Source organism: Notolabrus celidotus, chromosome 18 (genome assembly GCF_009762535.1).
Source record: "Notolabrus celidotus isolate fNotCel1 chromosome 18, fNotCel1.pri, whole genome shotgun sequence".
Classification (NCBI taxonomy): domain Eukaryota; kingdom Metazoa; phylum Chordata; class Actinopteri; order Labriformes; family Labridae; genus Notolabrus; species Notolabrus celidotus.
The window spans coordinates 24,954,722-24,979,180 of record NC_048289.1 but is presented as its reverse complement, the minus strand read 5'-3'; the positions used below and the strand labels follow the sequence as shown (position 1 = coordinate 24,979,180).

At 39.6% G+C, this 24,459-nt stretch overlaps 1 long non-coding RNA gene across 3 annotated transcripts; it reads left to right on the top strand.

Annotated features, from left to right (window-relative positions):
* Positions 1-2,633: 2,633 nt before the first annotated feature.
* On the top strand, positions 2,634-23,233 carry LOC117829762. Of its 3 annotated transcripts, XR_004634683.1 has the most exons (5): positions 2,634-2,684; positions 7,735-7,942; positions 22,670-22,750; positions 22,940-23,002; positions 23,207-23,233. It is a non-coding gene; the product is annotated as an uncharacterized LOC117829762 (long non-coding RNA). The 3 variants fall into 3 exon arrangements; XR_004634684.1 differs by lacking the exon at positions 7,735-7,942 and having other exon boundaries at positions 2,649-2,684; XR_004634682.1 differs by lacking the exons at positions 2,634-2,684; positions 7,735-7,942 and having other exon boundaries at positions 22,435-22,750.
* Positions 23,234-24,459: the final 1,226 nt, after the last annotated feature.

The following is a 24,459-nucleotide window of genomic DNA, read 5'->3' as shown; positions in this document are numbered from 1 at the left end:
TGAAAATTAAGAAATAAGTGTAGCATTGTTAATGATTCCACTTGGTCTTCATTTATGTTGTCTTTAAGATAAGATAAGATTAGATAAGATACTCCTTTATTCGTCCTACAAAGGGGAAATTCATGGATTTACAGCAGCAAACAAGAAGGTGTACAGAACAAGAATTTCAACAAGAATATATATAGCAAAAAAATGTTCATCAGAGACGACAGCTAGGCCATAATTCTCCCGTCAGCCACCACCTCCACAGGGTCCAGGACTGACCTTGCCTTCTTCACCAGTTAGTTCAGTCTTGCTCTCCTGTATCCTGTCCACTCACAGCAGGTGAAATCCTTCAACAGGTTAACAACACTACATTCAATTAAGGTTTGTCTCTCTTTCACTCTTTAGCAAACTCACAAGAGCAAGAGGTGTCAAAAACACACACGTGTCAAAAACACACACTTTAGTCCTTTACAGCAGCAACCAAAGCGATGCATTAGCTCCACTTCCAAGAAGGAAAACTGAAAAAGCAATCTCTATCACTTTGTTTGCCTCTCCTGTTGTGGGTCTGGTTTTGGCAATCGATGACGATTGTTCCTGTCCGGTGTTAGCGCTGTTAGCATGATGCTAATTTATTGGTCTCTGAAAACCTCTAAAATGTTGTCTCCAGACCTGGCTCAGATAATCATGACTGTTGGTTGTTGTAGTGAAGCGAAATACAATCTGGTGTCAAAAGAGTGTTTTGTTCTGAAAATCAACCCGGTGTTTTAACATTGTTTGGGTTCCAGCTCAATCTGCTCTTGCTGATAGATGCATTGTGCTCCAGAATCCAAAAACAATAAAAGTTTTGCGAATCTGTTCCAGAGGGCTCTGTATCGCCAGAGCTACTCTAATCATTGGAGAGTAGTGATGTGTCATTCACAAACAAGTCGGCATGCAGGCAGGGCAGGACTGTATTTTGATGGGCACACCATGCGGCCAATCCCATGCAAGGACAGAGTAGGATCATATCATTATGGGAAAAAAGGAAAGGAGGCAGACACTCCAAAGACAGCGAATGTAGTGATACAGGACAGACGGGGGAGCCGGATTTGAATGCAAGCGTGGTGGGAACAAGTGAAGAAATTGGCGAAAACCAGAATCAGCATCTGGCTGCATTTCAATGATATTGGAAACTGCAAAGCTGAGGGCAGAATTTGTAAAATGAAAATATCCGAGCAGGGTCAATAACAAACCTGCACAAACATCTGAGAACTGCCCACCCTTCCGTGCAGCAATGGTAGCTGTGTAATTTTTTTTTGTAATGAAAAAATGCTTTAAAATAAGGTTTTTATGAAAACACTGAATGAGAATTTGCTTCCCAACACAAAAAACATTCAAAATTGATAAATTAGGCTACAATAGAAGGCTCAGAGATATCTAAAGAGCCGATACAAAAGAGGGAATCTTTGAAAAGAGCCGGACTCCCCATCACTCCTGGAGAGCACTAAGAGAAGAGGTCATACATCATGAGCACACAAAGAGAGTGTGAAAGTTCTGCCCTGCAGGTTTAAGGCGTCATTGACATTTCTGCTTGAAAAGCCTAAAAAGCCTTAACCCCTATAATGAAGAGGTACTGGAACAGGAATTGCTTGACATCCTGTTTTTTTTTCTCTTTTCTTTTCACTCGAAAGTTTAATGCTCTCCATCATATCCACTTGGCACTATTAACACCTGGAGGTGTACAGGAGAGTCGATCCTCAGCTTTGTTGCTATGGAGAAAACAACTCAATGTGCAGAGGTCAAGAATGGATCAATAAGGGAAAAAGGATGACAGTTATCATCCTGTAAAGACATCGCCTTGGCCTGTCGAAATTTATTCTTCATATCCGCTTTCAAAGGCTGTGATTATAAAACCTGAAAATACATCAGTGTGAATCTTTGGAGGGGCGTCAGAGCGACCAAAGGGGTGCAGTTCTTATTTTTCAAATGCTCCTCTGAGCAGTTGTTTAGTGACTTCTCCAAAGAAATGTGTTTACATGCCTCCACTTGAAGTAAAATGGATAAATGGATCCATTTCCCCTTTTTTTAGGATCATAAATATCTCATCTAAGCATGACAGTATTGTGGCGGGGAGTGGGATAAATATTCAACGATGTGGTAGGGGTGGGTGGAAAGTGAGAGATTTCAATATGGCTTCATAAAGCAATAGAATGAAGCAGCAATATTCTTTAGAAGTAAAGAATATCAAGACCTGGTGAACTGTTTTCAGCGTTTGGAAATAGATTCTTGGACCCGTCTTCCCAGAGTGCCCTGCGGCAGATCTCTAACACAATCAGAAAAGTCAAAGACGGACGTTTCTCCTTCTTTGATAGCAGCCACTGCCCTCAGAATTCATCTTAATATCTTTTTCTACAGATCATCACCTAATTACCACTGACAAAGAGCAGCTGGAAGGTACATGGTATTAGAGGAAGTAATGATCCAATGTTAATGATATGATATGGAATCAAGTGTTTAACGAAATCTAACCAATGTCGCAGAGACGCCAGTTTCAAGTATTCAAACAAAAAGGAAAGGAACAAATTGAGAGGGAGGAGTGTATGTGCTGCAAAGGGTCATGTGTATACAGTAGTAGTCATAGCAACTGTACATTTTTGGTACAATTGCAGTTCACAGGTACTTGAGTGGATTTCTCCCAGGGGTGTGAAAAAGTATAATAGGTGAGATCTTAATGATAATGAAGGTAGATGTTGAAAGGTACTTCATCCATTACATCCTGTCAGCAAGTTTATTCAGCACAAGAGGTTTTATACTCTGCCTGCAATAGATCTCATACAAAGTGTAATGCAGCTCTGAAGGAAGCTCTGTAAAGTTTGAGAAAGTAACCATGTGATGTTGTATAATCACGGACTGGGTATACTTGCTCACTCCAGATGTGGCGTTAGCAAGATGTAAAGATTAGCAGGTAGGGAAGGCTCAATGAAAGGCACTGTGAAGTTGTGTTATTGGAAGGGTCATGCTGTGGACTACAATCCAGTGTATCAAAAGCTCTATTGGATTGATTTTGTTCCCTTTCTCAAAGCCTGGTGTCACCTCTGAGTTAACTCTATACCGTACCTATGCTGTGGCAGCCGCCGCCTTCTAAGCACTACATACTTCTGCATTGTGTTTTGTCCGCATCGCTCTGCAATGCTCAACCTAAAAGGCTGGGTCAGCAGTGTGATTTCTCTGCTAGACATAGCCAGTTTCAAGGTCACGCAACATTCTCTCCTTGTTTGTGCACAGGAAACTGTGGCGACTCCAAGCGTATTGTCCGAGTGTATTATGTAGAAGTCGAGCTGATAAATGTTGAGCAGCAGCTATTCATACTGCAGTTATAGAAAAGAAGAAAAGAGAGGAAACGTCCGAGGAGCACAGCAATTCCAGAAATACGATGATGCCAAGCGGCCACCTCCAGTCTCAAAAATATGAAGCCAATGGGGAAGTGTTATAAACTGCAATTCATTGAGAATCCACTTGAGGCTGGCTGCGGAAACACCGGGAACCACTTACACACCAATTTAAAGAAGATGATCTTTGCAGCATTAATAAACATGTTTACAGCCTGGTTCAAAAAACAGCTTTCGGCACACACTGTACGGGGGGGGATTTTTTTCTAACGCAATGGTTCAGAAGATATTAAGATTACGAGTTTTTGCCCAAATAAGGACATGACTGACTTGATTGACAGGCAGGAACACATAGCTGTTGGCTAGGAGGCTCAAACCCCGCCTCTTTACGTCACACTATACCTGGTTGAGTTCAGTACTTCCAATATGTCTCCCGCTGATGATTGGCTTCAAAACAGCACTCAGGAACAGATGGGTGATGTCATGGCTACTATGTCCATTATTTATACAGTCTATGGATAATACCAAGTGGACCAATCACAAGGCCTGTGGTGTGCATTGTTTCAATGCATAGTTACATTTTTGAGGAGGGGCACGTCAGGCTTTGTGGGTAGGCTTCTGAGTAGACACTGGGAAACCAAATTTATAGAAGTAGGATCCAAAGCCTTTAGATTTGATGAAAACACAGATTCTGTAGCCATACAATTAAAAATTGCTAATTTGTAAAGTAAATGGACTGTATTTAATAATATAATAAAACCTTTATTTATATAGCACCTTTTAAAAACAATGGTTTACAAAGTGCTTGATAGACAGCAGGACATACATAGAAACAAAGCACAAGAACTCAATGGCCAAAAGCCTGAATAAAAATTAGAATCAAACATAAGGAACACAAACACAAACAACGATTTAACCTGTCCTCACAAGAATCAAACACAACGACAGTCAGCATCTTCCTCCATCTCATGGCCACTCAAAGTGCTCTTACATTACATGCCACATTCACTCATTCATGTTTGAATGTGATGTTCTATGTAAGAAACGTATCAGTGTTAACTAATCCAATTTACACACCACTAGCACAGTAACTGGGAGCAGTTTTGGGGTTAGGTATCTTGCCCAACCTTCATCCACAATGCAGCCACCTCTCAATAAAATCCCCATGCCCTTAATTATGCAAATGTATGCACAACTCTTAGTCTTGATGTGGTCAAAACGGATGAGTTTGTAAAAAAAAAATCACCAAAGCCAAACCCATTTCTGAAGCAGGTCGTCAGCAAGTACATGCCTGCTGTGAAAATAGACCTTCAACATGAGACCTCATGGGGATTTATTGGCCTTAGGACCTCCGAGGAATTTTTTGCACTTCCACATCAGCTTTTTTTCTTAACACCTGAGGTTGCCACTAAATGTAGTTACATTCTGAGGAGGCTACAGCAGTTACATGCCCTGGCTTTGAAGCTACAATGGAACCTCTTATTGTACAATTACAGACTAATTCAAGTTTCACACGTGTGCCCAGGCTGAATCTTTGGCAGAAAACACCATTCGTCAAACCCGTGAAATTTGTCAGCCTAATGACTGCATGTGTAAGCTGCTCTGATGCTAAGAGGTGAGCATCGGCACAGCGTACTGCCGACAGCTCTGCCCGTGCTGAGCAAACAGAAGCCAGGAATTTGTTAGCTGGCTAATGCCGGCCTGCTGTCAGCCAAAACTGACACTGTGGGTGCAGAGTGGGGCAGGCAAGGGCAACGTGACTGAGGGCATATGGGGGGATAGACATCCTGGCACTGCAGGCTGGCAGGTGTGTGTAGGAGTATGTGTGAGTGCTGACTGGCTGGAGGGGGGGGCAAGTGAAAATTGATGGTTGTACAGGCACTGAATGGCATGTGTTGTAGGTCTTAGACGCGGTCCAGAGGACAGTCAGAGCTAGTCATGATGTACCGGCCTTAGATGTACAGTCAGACCGGAGCCAAAATAAGACTGCTGGAACAACATGTTACTGTGACGAAGCGAGGAACTTGTTGCCTGGGGAGTTTATTATATGCAGCATACAATACTCAGTTGAAAGTGGACTAATTAACCCGTTTAAGTAAAAAAACACAAGGTAAGAAGTGAAAGGAAGGAGATGAGTGCAATGGTTTAAAAGTCACATCTTACATACGTTTCATATTACATACATTTAAAAAAAAAAGCTGCATCCAGGTAGAAGAGCACTATGGCATACAGAGGTTGGTGGCTGTCCTATAACTTAGACAACATATGACTGGTATTTTGGCCATCAATAATAAAATATCTTGTTAAACCAACTGGTAATTTTGGGGCCAATTAGCGACAGCAAAGACGTTTAATCATTTTGTTAAGCCACATGCATAATCAATACATTTTTTCCTTTCCAATGCTGATTCCAATACAAACGTTTACATTCCTGCTGATGAGTAACTGTCCAAAGCTGGTGCAAGAAATACATCCAGTATACATAATATTGGCAAAAACAGTGGTTGCTGATGTCTTGCTAGCTGGACCTAACATTACACTATGCTAGCATAACATTACTTTGGTTTGTTATTGTCACTTGATAGATTTGTTGGGAGGAAAACTGCTAGTGGTATCCAATCTATACCCAACTTTAGGCAAAAAGGGAAGCAAATACTGATAATGGTGTTAGTACCGATACCAATACCGATATCTGTACTGATACCTATACAGGAGTAGCTGTCAAATACAACAAGCTCTCATTAAACCAAAGATTATTATCAACAAAGAAAAATCTGCCGTGATATAGTTATTGTTTGTTTTCAATTTTCGGGCCTTGGATTGATATTAGAGTTTATTGGTATCAGCCTTTAAACTTCAAAGACAAAGACAGACGGCGGCGGCTGCTTGTTCTTAAATTTTTGATAACTTTTGAAACGCTAATCCAATCAACAAGCTTTAAAAACTCCGTCACAGCTGACATTCTCAGCTTTCCATTGATACCACATCTGTCTCATTCAACATATTCAAAATAAATTCAGGAGAGTCTGGCGCCCCCAAAATAAGGTCTAGGTCTTTAAGGGTTAAACTAATTGGGTATCAGTGAGTATGCCTGTCGAAGCATCCATATGATTCCATAAAATATTAGCCCAACAAAAACACACAGAGGTACAGGTAAATTATCATATGATGCTAACAAACAACATTTGCAAGGAACGAAAGAAGAGTGTGTTGTTAGTTGAAGCAAGGGAAATGTCAGTAATCAGAGTTTTTCTCACCAATAGTTTTTTATCTAGCTTGTATCGGACGATACTAAAGTCTAGTTATTGAAATTTGTATGAAGAAGGAAGGCAACAAAACAATGGACCATAATAAGACAATGTCATATGTCCATTTGATGTTATCAGTAGGGACTCACCAATGTATTGGTTGAACATCAGTATCGGCACACCAGATATATTGGTTGGTCCATATAACTGTTGGCATGTTTCTCAAAAATGGCATATTATTAAGATAAGATAAGATAGTCCTTTATTCATCCCACATACGGGGAGATTTAAGTGTCACAGCAGCAAAGTAGACAGTGCAAAAGAGAATAAAGCAAACAAGAGCCTATAAAATATAAATTATTAAAAAGTTATTAGCAATTAAATTAAAGGGGTAAAAATAAATAATAAATAAGCATATCTTACAACAAATATATATATATGTATTATGTATTCTATTGGTTATTGCTCTTCTGACTTTCCATTAGTGATATTGAATCAGTTATCCAAGGTTTGAAGTGTGAAACTGTGTACATTGTAATCATAAAATATCAAAAAGCAATTCCCTGGAATGGGTTTGCAAAGACAAACATGTTTAAAAATGTATACAATGAAGAAGAATGTGAGAAATTATGAGTCAGCTTAAGTCATCTTGTTATTCTCCTGGTGCTTTGTTCATACATTATGTGAACAAATATTCAAACTACTCTTCTCCAAAAAAATAAAGAACTCTTAACTTGTAAAACTCTGGGAAATTGCCCCCAGCTGCTGTTTCTGAAATAATAGATTTTCATACCATTTTTTTTTTACCAAAGCAACACCAAAAAGGCTCAAAACAGATGTTACGGATTAGACATTACTCAGGCAAGTCAGCGATATTGTCAAATTTTGGTTCTGATTCTCCTGAAATAAACCCCTGAGATCTCTTTGCCTGAGACTGAGACAATAAAAAGTTAAACTACAGACCAAAACGTCCGCACTCAGAATACCTTTAAATGTTTCAAAAGCCAAAAAAATGTATTCATTGTGTCTTTAAGGTTAACACAATGCACTTGTTTCATAACCTCGTCCTTGCTCTTTCAACCTTTCCTCTGCTCAAAATAATAAAAACTTAATTCTTGTCTTTCGGTCTTCAGTCCAATATTCAGTCTTCAATATGACATCCATCCACCCCCACAAGGTCTCAGCCCTGAGGCCTCGAAGGAGGGGGAAAGTGGAAATGGCCTGAGGGGTGTCAAGAGGGACTGACGGAAACATGGATTTTCCTTTAACAGAGTGTCCTTCAATTGTGGCAAAAAAGGGGGTTCGTTTTTATCCCATATAACATCCTCTGCAACCTCCAAGGTATGTCATGATCATGTGTTTCATTGTTACTGTAACTCTGACCTGAGCTCTGAATGCAGCAGAACTGCAGGCCAACTCTTTGACCTGCAGAGCAAGCTATTCTCCTCTCCTTTGGAGCACCCGTTCCTGCTTTTGTAACTGAAAGTTGCAAAAGTCACGACAAAATGCCAACCTAATTCTCATCCAGTGATTCACAAAACCAGTGTGTGGTCTTGGATGTGAAAAATTGGGACTCTGTAGTTAACTTTCTGAGCAGTTTGTTGCTTCTTCGGCACATTCATATTGAGATTCTGTCAGCGTAAAACCCTCAGACTCTCTAATAATCTCCCCTCATCTGCAGATGTACTTAAAACTTGCGTCTGATAAGGCTTCAGGGAAAAGGGATCAATACTTGACCAATCAATGTGATCAATAATCAGGGAGATTAAGTAAGCAGTGCGGCAGAGAGGATTCTGAAGTACTCTCGTCTTGCATTTCTAATGACCGGCGCACTTGAACACAACTTCAATGACACGGGCGTTTACATTCCAGATTAACTTTTGAGCTTGTTTATGTCATCCTTAAATTTTACAGACTGTACCACCCTGAAGAGGAATACAACAACTTTTTTTTTTTTTTAAGTTATATTTTTGGGGTTTTTTGCCTTTTTATTTGATAGGATAGTGAAGAGAGACAGGAAATGTGGGGAGCAGAGAGCGGGGGAAGACATGCAGGAAATGGTTGACCAGCCGGGAATCGAACCGGCAACCCCTGCGACGAGGACTATAGCCTCTATATGTGGGCCGCTTAGACCGCTAGGCCACCAGCGCCCCATACAACAACTTTTTAAATACAGTCAATATGACAGATTACATTTTTACAGTGCAGTCATGCTCATCTTGAATTCAAAACCTTCCATTTACTTTACAAGCAATGAGTGTAATAACCTTTGATGTCAAATTAATTCTTAGACCCTTTAATTCCAAAATAACTGTGATAAAGTTCCTGCAGTAAAATGTATTTGATACTTTACAGATCACATTTTTACAGTGCATTTATCCTTGACATGCATACAAGCTATGATACATGCGATTTGTTTTAAATTTGCATCATCTTTCATGACTTTTATTTTATCATACTGCATGTCCACCCTCAATTCATGCTGTAAAAACAATAATTAAAACACAATTAATATGAAGAACTGTTTTTTAGAGTGCATTCAAGCTTTTAAAACCTTCTTTGACCTTCACAAGTAAAGTCTATTCAACTGTTTTCAACTTCAACAAACTCCTTGCCTTTTTATTTCATCACATTGAAGCTGCATATTCCTGCTATGAGAACAAACATTCGCATACAGTTAATCTTACAGATTGTATTATACAACACATTAATGCTAGACCTACATTGAAACAATGTGTGTGGGTCATTTGGCAACCTCTGGTCTAAAAATATGAGTCCAATGCAGAAGCGTTAAAAACTGCAGTTCATCGAGAATCCGCTTGAGGCTGGCTCCAGAAGTATCGGAAACCACATGCACACCAATTCAAGAAAGACGATCTTTACAGCAGAAATAAAAATGTTTACAGCCTGGTACAAAAGACCAGTGTAGTCCGGATAGCTCATTTCTCGATCGGCACACACTGTGAGGGGGGGCAAATTTTTTTAGAACGCAGCAACTTGAAGATATTGAGATAGTGAGCCTTCCAATGAGAGGCACAGCTGACTTGATTGACAGGCAGGAGCACTGTGGCTGCTGACTAGGAGGCTCAAAGCCAGCCTCTTCGTCGCAGCAATATGGCTCCCACCGACGAATGGCCTCAAAAAAAAAAGCACTTCAGCAACAGATGGGTGATGTCACAGATACTACGTCCATTATTTATACAGTCTATGGTGTAGGTCCTAAGTGTGTAGGTCCTTAAGTTATGTTTTGGGGCTTTTTAGCCTTTATAGGACAGCAGAAGAGAGACAAGAAATGTGGGGAGCAGAGATTGGCGAAGACATGCAGGACATGGTCATGCCCAGAAGTCGAACCGGCGACCCTTGGGACGAGGACTATAGCCCTCTGTATTTTGGGCACTTAGACTGCTAGGCCAGCAGTGCCCCATAATGCATTTTAACTAATTAAAGATTAGGGATTTTTTTAAACATTATTTTTGGGCATTTTGGCCTTTAATGGATAGGACAGCTGAAGAGAGACAGGAAGTGTGGTGAGTAGAGGGTGGGGGAGGACATGCAGCAAATGGTCGAGGGTGGAACAGAAGACCTCTGCGACAAGGGCTATGGTATGCCTCTGTATATGGGGCGCATGCATAGACTGCTAGGCCAGTTGCACCCCAATTAAACCTAAAATTAGTTTTGAACTCAATCAATCAATCAAATCAATCAATCTTTATTTGTATAGCGCCAAATCACAACAAACGTTATCTCAAGACGCTTTTACAAACATAGGAGGTCTAGACCACTCTATGTCAAATTATGAACAGAGACCCAACTTCAAGACAGGGTAAGACTCAGTCTGACCCCACCTTAATCCATCATGAGCATTGCATATTGCAGTATTTAGCTAGTTACAGTGGCGAGGAAAAACTTCCTTTTAACAGGCAGAAACCTCAGGCAGAACCAGACTCATGTTAGACAGCCATCATGCCTCGACTGAGTTGGGTCTGGAAAGACAGATAGAGGGGAGTAAGAGAGAGAGGTGATAGCGATGAGATGAGTAGTAGAAGCTGTGTAAGAACTTTGTAACACTTATTCATCATGAGAAAATAGCAACTACAATTAATCTGAAAATGTATTTTTTGCAGTGAATTCAAGCCAGACTTTATTTGAAAAACCTCCCAACATTTTTTGTCACACAAACTTTTACTCCTTTTCAGTCCATCCCACATTAACTGTTGATAGTTTTAGTTTTCCTGTGATAACTCTATAGAACAGTTACTGTAACTCTTTGCATTTTACAGTGCATTTATAGACTTGCCTTTAAAACTTCCACACTTTACAGCCAGAGTAAATCAAATGAATTTTCTTTCATATGAAATTTTAAGTCTTTTCATTTCATCTGAATGATCAACGACAGCTCTTACCTTCTTCTTAGTGATAGTTCATCTCATTTTTTGCAGTGCATTCCTTATACGCTTTCATTTTAAACCTGCAAAGCAATCCACAATAACGGGAAATCCAATGAATTTGAGCTTCACATTAACTTTTAGGTACATTTCATTCTTCACTGTAACTGTTGGTTATTTCCTGCAGTGAAACTTTATCGGTACAGTCAATCTTTCCTATCCCCATTTCAAGTATTCAAGCTAGACGTGCATTGAAAACTTTCTACACACCTCACAACCGAGGTGAATCCAATAATAATGGTTGAATAAAGTATTTCAGGTAATCTTCTGTCGCTTCACATCCATAGATCACACTGAGATTAATAACAGAAGCTGCAGCAGCATCGCTCATTAGTGTTCAGGTAGAGCTGCTGCTGCTGCTGCTGCTGCTGTCGACCACACAGGCCTGCAGGCAGGAATGATGTGTATCATTACTCGCCGGAGCTCCTCAGGTTCCATCATGCACGCTTTACGTGTCTGTTACAGTTAAAAAGGATCTCTGAGCTGAGATCGGTCTTTACTTTTGCACCACTTTGCCTCTTTAATAAGCCAGTGCACTGTTACAAAGTCGACCACCCCCCAGCCTGAGGGTGCAGATGTATTCCAATTATTACCTTACACAAAGAGGAGTGGATGTAGTTTTGGAGGTGCTTGTTTTTTAATATCAGGTGTGTCCAAAAAAACATGTCTTTAAACAAGTTTTATAAAGAATGAATCAACACGAAAAGAACTCTTCTGTGTAAATAAATTAAGAGGTGCCCCAGGCAGGCATATTGAATCCATCATTTCTGAGTAGAAATAGTAATTTGTGAGAAAATAAATCTACAAAAAAAAAGAGGATGGTCCATATTTCTATGGATTTCTGAAATAAAATCACATCTTGATTTAGAAATTGATCAAAAACTGGAGTTGTGGGGTAAAAATCTGTCACAGAGGATTTTGAGGAGTAAGTCCCTTAAAGTTGTATTAATTAAAAATGTAAAATAAATAACATACAGTCCTGCTATCACTCCCTCTCTAAATAATGAAGCACTGTTGATACAGTGGAGTCCATTCCTTGATACACAGCGTCTCCCATTGTCTCACTGAGGATGAAACACAGCTCACTTCCTCTTCTGCAGGTCCTCGCTGCCCTCTAGTGGCGGCATGGAGGAACTACAATAGTCAAAAAATAATATTAAACATCAGGCTGCAGCTCAGAGGATCATGTTTGTTGCTTTGTAAGCAAATGGAATAAAAAGATGATCCGGGGGCAGAGGAGATTTAGTTAAACGGATCATGGTCATTTGTTGTGATATAAGAGGCTGAGCTCATCTTCTCCATGTTTACTGTGTTACAATCAACCAAAGAAATGTGTAAAATAATTCTTAGAATTAAATAATGTGATATTTAAAAGACAGCACTTTATGACTTTTACATTTATACACTAAACAGACTTAATTAAGCAATTAATTCACACTGATATGGAAAAATACACAAAATACAACCCTCATAAAAGACCTAACATGACACTGCATCATGGTTATGGTGAATATCACTTATGCTCTTTGTTTCTGATCACACTGAATAATCAATACTGACCTGTCTTTATCTAGTTCACCTAACCTGACCTCCACTCTGAAATGCCTGTAGTAGTGAGTAACAACTCCGCTGTCTTCACACCTTTGCACTTTCATATTGATCCCGTGACAGCATGTTAAATGTGTTTCAGTGTGTGATTTCATGTTGCATTATGTTGGGAACTTCAAGTACACACAGAATCAGACAAGCACACACACACACACACACACACACTGCCCTGCTTGTGCTCTGCTAACACAGTTGGTTCACTGTGATCCCGTATCTCCTCTGTAACACCTCTTTCATATTGAAGGCGAGACGTTACAGGAGTGTAAATACAGTGAAAAGGGCTTTCATTTATCAGCTCTTTGATTGGCTGGCAATCTACTAAGGATGTACCACGCCCCTTCTCACCCATTGAAAGCTAAGAGAGACATGAAGGATGTTGTTGTGATGTGCAAAAATTTGTTGTGCTATTTCTAACACCCTAATTATACAGGATGCACTGCACCGCCTGCGCCGCACACAGCCGCTACATTCCCATTAAAGTCAATGCTCATGTTCACACAGGGATCGTTGCCAGAGATACACGTTGAGTCTATTTACGACGGAGCCTGCACCCAGCAGGCATCAATCTGCACAGAAGAGATTGACCTGGACAGTAAGTCAGGCACGAGGATCGCATGCAACATCTGCTCAATTTCAAAATAAAACACCAAATACTGGCTCCAGGCTGTTTAAAAGATTGTATCAATCAAAAATACTCATCGGTTATGGATTTAAGCAACATACAGCCACATATCTGTGTTCCATGTAGACTACATCAGGACTTTAAGATGATAACAGGACAGCAAAATAGAGCAGAATTAATAATGGTGAACTCATCTAAACCTGCAAAAAAGAAACTATAGTTTTGCAGCACATTATCAATGATTAAAGCACAATGGAATAGTATCCAAATGAGCAGTAATTCAACCACCATGTTGTTTTCTCTAAACTGGACCCAGCTGATCCTGGCTGCACTGAGCTCCAAACACGCGTCCTATGATGCAGAGTGCGTGCCATCCAACAGAGCCAACCAGAGGCGCTGACGGAACACAGCGCACATGCTCCCTGTATAAATGGGGGGTTAGATTTCTGATCATTAAAGCTCCTGTGAGGAACTTTCAGTTTATGTTGAGTTTGGCACCCCCTCTGGACAAAAAAGGTACCTCTCATCTCTTTGCTAATTTTGTCCTGTATCTGTGGGGAAAAAAAACACTCCCCTTGCTTAGTTTAACTCTGAAATGTATCACTCATTAGAAGTCTTTGCCCAAATTCAATTCAAAACCTTTATTTATTCTCGAAAAGACATTGAGGTTTCCCTCATTTCCAATGTCTTTTTGAGATCACAGGCACATTAGAAACAACAAACAAACACACTATCATTCACAAAATAATAAATTAATTAAAAACAGATACAATTTGAGACACAGTGGTCTGAGATCAAGGTCTTAAACTCTGCAAAAGAGGGAATGGATGTCAGCTTTAAAGTCTGTTGGTGGGTGTTCCATGATTTAGGGGCATCAATGGAAAATGCTGATCGACCCAGTTCAGTGTTAACTCGGGGGACTTTCAAAATGAGCCAATCCGTCCAAAATTCCGTTCCAACAAGTCTGTGATGTAGGTGGGGAGCTTTCCAACCAGTGCTTTAAAAATATACAAAATACAGTGTTTGTTCCTCCTTTGCTCAAGAGAGGGCCAACCAACCTTCTCATATACAGGACACAGTGATGGGAAATAAAAGTAGCGTGCAGTTCATCCAAACAACTGGCACTGACCCCCTGCCAGTAGGTTAGAGATAATCCATCATTATGTTGATGATCTTATTCAACTTTGTAGGTCATTAAGAGGTTTCAATATTAGTTTCAGTTTTAAGTTGAACTACAGCAAAGAATCAGCTATGTGGATTTGAGTTGCATGATGTGTGGTTTAAGCTCCACACTAGAGTTAGTTCTACCTCATCTTAAAAAAAAAAAAGGGTATAAACTTGTTTACAGCAAAGAGTAATGAAACCAAGCAGAAATAAGCAGTTCATCCTCGCCCCTGTAATTAAGAGGAAACTTGTCAGAGAGAGTAAACAAGCACACAAACTAAAAGGGAATGACCAAAATAAAAAATAGATACACTCATGATTTATTCAGCCGGTGTTTCATGTGAAATCTTGATCCCATTGCTGAAAAGAAACAGCCTCCATCTCTCCCTCTGATTGACATGACACCGTTGAATATTTAAAATCCGGAGTGAAACGTGTCCGATGGCTGGAGCGCTGATTGAGTATCTTGGGGTGGCTGTCCTGTGGACGCGGGCGGACAGGTGGACGCGAGGTTAATTAAAAACGAATGATCTGCTGTTTCCCGTCTTTAGGAATTAATGCCGTGCCAGGGTGTGGACCGCGGTGTCACTCAAAATTTAACGACCAAATATGCTGGACTCACGCGGCGGTGCTCCTGGTGTGAATTATTGACAGAGATCGTCTCTTTTGGAACTTGAAAACTGAAATAGACTTCAGATTAATAATGAAGGCTCTTCTTGGAGAAACATCTATAAATACTAGAATCAATCAGGGAGGGGATCGTCATTTTCTGAGCTACAACCGCTTCTTCTTCTACGTAAGATTATATGTGCAATACATCTTTTAAAATTGCATAAAGAAAAACAAATGTACAGCAAAGCTACTGAGCATAAATTTACAGCTACAGCAGCAGAGTCCCATTAACTTTCTTGTGCTGTTGTTGAATTATTTTTGTCAGTTTCAGGGGATAATAGATGAGATTTTCTTCAGCGTGAACCATTTATATACTTAAAGTCCTATTATTCAGGCTCCCCCTGGATTTATCTGTCTCCACTGTAAAAAGATAATTGAACTCATAAGTCAGCAGGTATATCTTTGTGCTGTGTGCAGTCTCAGAGGTGTCCCAGGCAAATCTTTTAAGCTGTTTGAGGAACCATAATTTACAGGTAGTGAGGGGTGGAGAAATCGAAGTAAAACACACAGCCAAGCAATCCTGAAGATAAGACGGAGAGCCTCTGGGTTTAAAGCCTCTCTGGTTTCACTGTTACATCAGATGTCTGGATAAATGGGATTTCAACAGGTCGGATTGTAGCATCGAGGCTGAGTCACATTAACTAGAGCTCGTTAACAGCTGTGTTAAATAAGTCTGATTGGTTAATACCCCATAACAACGGTGTTATATCATGACAACCAAGTGTTGCAGGGACAACCTCATTCCATCCAAGTGGTTTTGGAAGCTGGGATTGAACCCCAAACTTTCCGATTAAGAGACGACCCACTTGACTACTGAGCCACATCTGCTCCTTTTGCACAACTTTTTTGTGGCTCAGTGGTCAAGTGGGAGGTCAAGTGGGTGGTCTATTAATCGGAAAGTTTGGGGTTCAATCCCAGCTGCAGACACCACTTGGATGGATTGAGGTTGTTCCTGCAACACTTAATATATATACAGCTCTGGAAAAAATTAAGAGACCACTGCAAAGAGTAAAATGAACATTTTTGTTTTATTCTATAAACTACTGACAACATTTCTCCCAAATTCTAAATAAAAATATTGTCATTTAGAGCATTTATTTGCAGAAAATGACAGATGGTCAAAATAACAATTTCAGACGTCAAATAATGCAAAGAAAACAAGTTCATATTCATTTTTAAACAACACAATACTAATGTTTTAACTAAGGAAGAGTTCAGAAATCAATATTTGGTGGAATAACCCTGATTTTTAATCACAGCTTTCATGCGTCTTTGCATGCTCTCCACCAGTCTTTCACATTGCTGTTGGGTGACTTTATGCCACTCCTGGTGCAACAATTCAAGCAGCTCAGCTTTGTTTGATGGTTTATGACCATCCATCTTCCTCTTGATCACATTCCAAAGGTTTTCAATGGGGTTCAGGTCTGGAGATTGGGCCAGTCATGACAGGGTCTTGATCTGGTGGTCCTTCATCCACACCTTGATTGAACCTAGCTGTGTGGCATGGAGCATTGTCCTGCTGGAAAAAACAATCCTCAGGAGTTGGGGAACATTTTCAGAGCAGAAGGAAGCAAGTTTTCTTCCAGGATAACCTTGTAGGTGGCTTGATTCAGACGTCCTTTGCAAAGACGCATCTGCCCGATTCAAGCCTTGCTGAAGCACCCCCAGATCATCACCGATCCTCCTCCAAATTTCACAGTGGGTGCGAGACACTGTGGCTTGTAGGCCTCCCCAGGTCTCCGTCTAACCATTAGACGACCAGGTGTTGGGCAAAGCTGAAAATTGGACTCATCAGAGAAGATGACCTTACTCCAGTTCTCTATGGTCCAATCCTTATGGTCTTATGCAAACCCCAGCCTGGCTCTCCTCTGCTTCTCATTGATGAAGGGCTTTTTTCTTGCTTTACACGACTTGAGCCCTGCCCCTAGGAGCCTGTTTCGAACCGTTCTTGCCATGCACTACACCCCAGCTGCCATTTGCCATTCTTTTTGTAGGTCACTTGATGTCATCCTACGGTTGTTGAGTGACATTCGAATGAGTTGACGGTCATCCCGGTCAGTGGAGAGTCGTTTTCGCCCTCTGCCGGTCTGTAGCTTTGTTGTCCCCAATGTCTGCTGCTTGACCTTGTTCTTATGAACAGCCATCTTAGAAATTTTAAGGATGGAAGCAACCTGACGCTCACTGTATCCCTCTGCCAGTAAAGCCAGCATTGAACCCTTCTTTTCCTCAGTCAAAACTTTTCTTTTCAACTCTTTTGGCATGGTAAATAGTTCTTTTTTGATTCCAATTACTTTAGAGGTACTACTAGCACTGTTTTTGCCATCCAGCTGGTCCTATTGCAAGAGAATAGTGATGACCTCAGCAGTGGTTTTTATACTTTTCCTCATTAATTAAGATTTGTTTCAGGTGATCACCTAATCAGTACCTCATTAAGTAGAATGAGGTGTGCTTGTGTTGGAATTCAACATACACTGGAATGGAATGGCTGTCATACATGTAGAGATGCTGATTTCAGAAAAATGTGCAGTGGTCTCTTAATTTTTTTCCAGAGCTGTAGATAACACACCGTTGTTATGGGGTATTAACCAATCAGACTCATGCTGTTAACGAGCTCTAGTTAATGTGACTCAGCCTCCATGCTACAATCCGACCTGTTAAAATCCCATTTATCCAGACATCTGGTAAACCATTACTGATAAAATTATTACAAATTTCAAGGACAATGTGATAGACAGATATATACATGTATAGATGTAAAGACAGTTAAGGCTGATTTATACTTCTGCGTCGAATCGACGGCGTAGCCTACGCCGTAGGTCCGCGTAGCTCCCGTACCTACGCAGAGGCCTACGCACGTAGCTGACGTGCACCTCCTCCAAAATGTAACTACGCGTAGAGCCGACGCGGACCGCAAGCTCTGTGATTGGTCCGCTCGACGGCTTTGTCTTACCCGCATTCACAGCACTTCCGGGATCCCGGACATCGGCCGCACATCGGCCACACATCGGCCGTGTATTTCATCTCCTCCTCTCTATTCTTCATGTAATCATGTCTGTATGATAAACAGCAACACGTATCAGCTGTAGATTAACAGAACACAATCTGAATTGATGTGGAAAAGTAAACAGAGATCGTTGCAGGACCGGAAGCAGGCGACTGGCTATCAGAGAGACCGCACTGCCCTCAGGCGTATCGGAGGAGAATTGCTGCGCGACACAGACACATCGACGCACAAGTATGTGGGGCTCATGTCCGCGTCAGCCCCTGCTGCGTAGGGGCGATGCAGAAGTATAAATCAGCCTTTAGACATCAATACCTTCTGAGTAAACATCATCATTAATTTAAAACTGAAAAGTGTTTAATTAAAAACTGCTGCCTCTTTTTATCCTCACCTTCATTTCTGTAAAAATATTTCTATATCAGAAAAAGCTCATTTATGAAAGGAAACATTTCTGAATGAGTCTTCATGTCAGATCAGCTGTTCTCTTCTTGACTTTTAAAACCCTCGCAGTGATGCAACACTCTAAATGAGCCTTGATTTTGTGTGGAGAAGGTCTTGAAACAATGGGATGGGCCCAAGCTAGCTCTGAAACATGAAACAACATCTGCTACATTAGAGCAATAATGCTTGTCCACTGTGAGATAAGGCCACCATTAAACTTTTCTGAGACGGAAGTTAAAAAGATGTCAAAGCAAATAAAGGCTCCTTATGAAGAAATACAGACAGGTCTGATTATGTCTCAGACAGCCCCATCTGTGCCGTGTGTTAGCACATCTGGGAGGTGAAGCCACAACATGCTGTGACAGGTAATTACACTAATTAACGAGTAGAAAGGCTGGAAGAGATCAGCTTCACTTCCGTCATTGTCTGGAGAAGTACACCCTAAATAAAGCCCTCATTCAGGACGTAAGTCTGTTTGGATAGGGAACTGAACAAGCTCTTCCACTTCAGCTTAGGGCAAACTTAACCCCTTGGAAGTGTATTAAGTAGTTGACATATAGAGGCAAAACATGCAGGTTGTGACACAGGGTATCAATAATCAAAACATGTTCACATGGTCAAAGTTGTGATCATATTTGAAGCTGACATACAGGGCAACAAATGCACAAGCACCACCAACAGATGTAATATAAGATAGACAAGATATTTAATTGTATAGAGGTGAATGGATATGTAAGAATCATGGTCTGCGCCATTAATTTTTCAAGCACACTGCACAAATCTCAGTCAGATAAAAAAAAGGAATGGAAGCAAAATTAATATATAGAAGCTAAATTAATTATCAGACTTTTCTTGGATGCCAATAAAAGGGACAAAACTTCATATTCTACTCACAATCAGAAACTTCATCCATCCACATAACCCATAAAAAGTGTGCTACCAATACTTGGCCTGCCACCAGTACAGAAACAAAGCAGACACAGCGGTCTGCAACACAGAGACAAACTAAAACCACAAGCAGATATGAGCGGGCCCTCGCACAAGCACTGCCTGATGTGCGCCACCGCCTGATGTAGGCCACCGCCTGATGTGCAGCAGGTGTTGCTGTGATGCACTTATAAGGCCTAGGCTGAAACTGAGACTTAATTATGTTCTGAAGCATTGTTCATCACAGTTCATTATAGAAAGAGTTGTGAACACAAGCTTGTTAAAAACATGTTCTGAGAGTGAATACCGCTTGTTTTTGTAGGTCTTGGCCTGATAAGATATGGGGAAAAAATGTAATGCATTTAGGTTGAACTGTGTTAAGGAGGTGTGGTGCCGGAAGGAAGGTGGCGCTATTGAGCCATTTTTGGGTCTATTTGCACGGAACCACCAAAATAATGAAATTTTTTTTGGGGCATGTTGAAGGCTCCAAAAAGGCAATTTACTTAGGTAGAAAGAAAGAAAGAAAGAAAGAAAAAAAGAAAGAAAGAAAGAAAGAATCAGCTTTATTGGCTAGGTGTGCTTGAACACACAAGGAATTTGTCTTTGGTAAACTGTGCTCTCTTTGTACAAAGGCATAAGAATAAGGCATAAATATATAAATATAATAATAATAATAACAATAACATCAACTATAAATACAAAAGAATAAAAAATAGTCATGACTAATATGTACAGGCTAAAAATAATATATGATAATAGTGCAGTGGTGAGTAGTGCAAAGAAAGAAAGAAAGAAAGAAAGAAAGAAAGAAAGAAAGCGATGGAAAGAATATACTTTGAAAAGACAGAGAAAACAATAACAGGAAAAAAGAGCAACAAAACCAAGAAAGGAGGAAAGGATGAAAGAAAGAAAGGAGGAAAGGATGAAAGAAAGAAAGAAAGAAAGAAAGAAAGAAAGAAAGGAGGAAAGAAAGAAAGAAAGAAAAAGAAAGAAAGAAAGAAAGAAAGAATCAGCTTTATTGGCCAGGTATGCTTGAACACACAAGGAATTTGTCTTTGGTAAACTGTGCTCTCTTTGGACAAAGGCATAAGAATAAAGGCATAAAATAAAAATATAATAACAACATCAACTATAAACACAAAAGAATAACAAATAGGCATGACTAATATGTATAGGCTAAAAATAATATATGATAATAGTGCAGTGGTGAGTAGTGCAAAGAAAGAAAGAAAGAAAGAAAGAAAGAAAGAAAACAAAGGAAAGAATATACTTTGAAAAGACAGAGAAAACAATAACAGGAAAAAAGAGCAAACAAAACCAAGAAAGGAGGAAAGGATGAAAGAAAGAAAGAAAGAAAGAAAGAAAGGAGGAAAGAAAGAAAGAAAGAAAGAAAGAAAGAAAGAGAGAAAGAAAGAAAGAAAGAAAGGAGGAAAGAAAGAAAGAAAGAAAGAAAGGAGGAAAGAAAGAAAAAAGGAAAGAAGGAAAGAAGAAAGGAAGAAGGAACGAAAGAAAGAAAGAAAGAAAGAAAGAAAGAATCAGCTTTATTGGCCAGGTATGCTTGAACACACAAGGAATTTGTCTTTGGTAAACTGTGCTCTCTTTGGACAAAGGTATAAGAATAAGGCATAAAATAAAAATATAATAATAACATCAACTATAAACACAAAAGAATAACAAATAGGCATGACTAATATGTATAGGCTAAAAATATATATGATAATAGTGCAGGTGGTGAGTAGTGCAAAGAAAGAAGAAGAGAAAGAAAGAAAGAAAGAAAACAAAGAAAGAATATACTGTGAAAAGACAGGATGAAAAGACAATAACAGGAAAAAAGAGCAAACAAAACCAAGAAGGAGGAAAGGATGAAGAAAGAAAGAAAGAAAGAAGAAAGAAAGAAAGAAAGAAAGGAGGAAAGAAAGAAGAAAAGAAAGAAAGAAAGAAAGAAAGAAAGAAAGAAGAAAGAGAGAAAGAAAGAAAAGAAAAGAAAGGAGGAAAGAAGAAGAAAGAAAGAAAGGAGGAAAAGAGGAAAGGAGGAAAGAAAGAAAGAAAGAAAGAAAGAAGAAAGAAAGAAATAAAGAATCAGCTTTATTGGCCAGGTATGCTTGAAACACAACAAGTAATTTGTCTTTGGTAAACTGTGCTCTCTTTGGACAAAGGTATAAGAATAAGGCATAAAATAAAAATATAATAATAACATCAACTATAAACACAAAAGAATACAAATAGGCATGACTAATATGTAGAGGCTAAAAATAATATATGATAATAGTGCAGTGGTGAGTAGTGCAAAGAAAGAAAGAAAGAAGAAAGAAAGAAAGAAAACAAAGGAAAGAATATACTTTGAAAAGACAGAGAAAACAATAACAGGAAAAAAGAGCAAACAAAACCAAGAAAGGAGGAAAGGATGAAAGAAAGAAAGAAAGAAAGAAAGAAAGAAAGAAAGAAAGAAAGAAAGAAAGGAGGAAAGAAAGAAAGAAAGAAAGAAAGAAAGAAAGAAAGAAAGAAAGAGAGAAAGAAAGAAAGAAAGAAAGGAGGAAAGAAAGTAGGAAAGAAAGAAAAAAGGAAAGAAAGAAAGAAAGGAGGAAAGAAAGAAAAAAGGAAAGAAGGAAAGAAGAAAGAAAGAATCAGCTTTATTGGCCAGGTATGCTTGAACACACAAGGAATTTGTCTTTGGTAAACTGTGCTCTCTTTGGACAAAGGTATAAGAATAAGGCATAAAATAAAAATATAATAATAACATCAACTATAAACACAAAAGAATAACAAATAGGCATGACTAATATGTATAGGCTAAAAATAATATATGATAATAGTGCAGTGGTGAGTAGTGCAAAGAAAGAAAGAAAGAAAGAAAGAAAGAAAGAAAGAAAGAAAGAAAGAACTTTCAGGTTATAATTAGGCCTTCGCCTAATAACCAGACAAGCATGTTGAATAAAATATATAAAACCACTTACTGTTGATGTCTTCAGCCAGCAGCTGTGGTTTGAACCCAGTCCACCGGAATTGATCATTGCACATCCACTGCATCACATCCATCTGTGTCATTAATAGTCCACAAAGTTTGTTTCTTCCTCTGGCCTTGTCATTTTGCTTCACCTTGTCCCACTTGTCAGTTTATTTTCCCTCCATGTCTGCAAACTCGTAGCATTCAGCTTGCTCAGTAACCCCACAACTTGCTCAATACACAGGTAATCAGTCGACCTCTTTGCAAATTGACAACAGGTGTGCACCAGAATTGCACGGATTCAATGAAGGGATTCCACGATGCAGTAAGTTTCATATTCTGTACACTGTTTTTCTTTACATGAGAAAAAAAAATTGTAAATACATTCATCCATTTGTTTTTAAACGGCGTACAGAGTTTCTAATTTAGCAGACATTTAGCGTAAAAGACTTTCACCTGTAAAAAACGTCATACGCTTTTCTCTCTTAAAAATGTCCCGCTCTGCTTGCCGTAGCTCTGTATAAATGAATTTCCAACCGGAAGTCCCGCCCCTTTCATCCCCTCTCCGGCAGACTGAGTGAGTCCCACATTTACACGCTAACAAAAATACAGATTTAATCCTCATCCATCCTCTTTTCCACGTCTAATTACAACACTAAGACCATAAAGTATACATGCTTACATATAGAGCTGTATTATAGGCTGACCATTTGCTTTCCAACATGTTTTTCTCGTGATTAAAACCGATAAACTGACTCCATCTTTCTCTGCTCTTCCTTAGCGCTCTGTCCGCTGACACGGCATCATGGTAAGGATCATTCTTCTATTAAAAACACTCTACCAGACAAATGTGCAACCCTTCATGTGTTCAGTGTCGTTTTTATACATGTGCTGTAGTGTTAAATGCATGTTGTGTGGTGGTTTAGCAAACAGCAGACGTGTTTTTGAGTGATTAGCTTCAGTTGTTAGCATTAGCATTGTGCCATTCACTTGGGCCCAGCTGCCACAGCTTGTTTGAAAGACATGTTCAGCTGCCTTGTAGTTCAAACAGATATTAACTTTGACGTGTGAGAAGATGTCTTTGAAGCTAAACCCCAGGTAGTGAATGTTATTTGAATGTGAGTGACTTTGAGCTACTACTCCTAGCTTGATCTGTCCACCTTGACTCTACAGGCATGTGTTTACTGACAGCAAGACGTCCAAGCATCTCAGGCTGCTGTGCTCGTTATGCATCACAGTCTTGCAAGAATAATGATGGACCTAGTGCTGGGTTTTGCTTTTGAACAGAAACATCAGTTCCACCGGTCCCCTAACATCACTATAAACTCATCCTCAGTGTGACTTGTTGTAATGTATGACCAGATAATAATTCAAGCTCGGTTGGTGTTTGCAGCCTCGCAAGATTGAAGAAATCAAAGATTTCCTGCTGACAGCCAGGAGGAAGGATGCCAAGTGTAAGTTAAAGTCCTGTCTTAACTGTCTGTATTTGTTAATGTGACCAAATCAAGCACATGTGTGATTTAACTGAGGATATGTACATAATGGAGACATGGTTGATGCAGGAAATAACGTGTTTCTTGATTATTGCTTGATTTGGTAAGTCTGAATGTCACAGGAACCCTTTTATTTAGCTATATCACTGCTCAACTACCTAGATTGGTACTTCAAATTTAAGTAGAACACTTGTTGGCATCTTTAAGTGTTCAAACAGTGTGTGATGCAAGTCATCTGCCAAAATGTGATGTACTTTTCCAGGTCAGCATCAAGTCATGGTACATTAAAGGATAGTATGCAATGTTTCTTGAACCGAGAATCAACTTTGTCTTGGTTTAGAATTGAGCTTTGATCAAAGGAAATGTATGTGACGTCTGATTTGTGATTGTATTCCAAGAAAAAGTTAACTTTCTGTAAAATTGACTCACTCGTCTTTTATCAATCTCCAGCCGTAAAGATCAAGAAGAACAAGGACAATGTTAAGTTCAAGGTGCGCTGCAGCAGGTACCTGTACACCCTGGTCATCACAGACAAGGAAAA